The sequence below is a fragment of the Grammomys surdaster genome, unplaced genomic scaffold (assembly GCF_004785775.1).
Source record: "Grammomys surdaster isolate TR1022 unplaced genomic scaffold, NIH_TR_1.0 279, whole genome shotgun sequence".
Lineage (NCBI taxonomy): Eukaryota > Metazoa > Chordata > Mammalia > Rodentia > Muridae > Grammomys > Grammomys surdaster.
Genome location: NW_021604720.1, coordinates 11,927,770 through 11,928,498, shown reverse-complemented (window position 1 = coordinate 11,928,498; position 729 = coordinate 11,927,770).

The window sequence follows — 729 nt, the reverse complement described above, 5'->3', positions numbered from 1 at the left end:
AACCCGCCCTCGGAACCCGCCCTCGGAACCCGCCCTCGGAACCCGCCATCACTTTTGAGCAAGGCTATGGTTGCCTTTCCCTTGTGGTAACTGCTTCCAAAAGAAAGTCTCCCTCTCTGGTGTGTGAACCTCAGTGTTTCTTGTGAGCGTGTGGCCAGTCTTTACAAGAGACATCTAAGAGCTCTTTCCGTCTTCTCTCTCCATCCCATCACAGACTGGTTTTCTTCTAGTGGTTGTGCAGGAACTAGTCTTCCCCACTCCTTCCCAGAATGCATTGCTTAATCTTCTCAGCATTCCCTTTGTTTTCACTCCACCAAAATGTCAAGCAACTTTACATGACACCAGAGGACTTGGGTTCTCTAACTCCAGCTCCAGGGGCTCCAACAGTTTCTTCTGGCCTCCTTAGGCTCCTGAATGCACATGCTGCACACGGATATACTCAGAGAAGTATGTGTGCGTACCCACATGCACACACACACACACACACACACACAGAGTAATACAAACACACATCATAAAAGTATTCAACAAGGAGACAGAGTACATCTACACAAAGCAGCAGTCTTCCTTCCTTCCTTCCTTCCTTCCTTCCTTCCTTCCTTCCTTCCTCCTTCCTTCCTTCCTTCCTTCCTTCCTTCCTTCCTTCCTTCCTTCCTTCCTTCCTTCCTTCCTTCCTTCCTTCCTTGTTATTGAAGTAAAATTTTCACAGAGTAGAATGCACGAAATTTG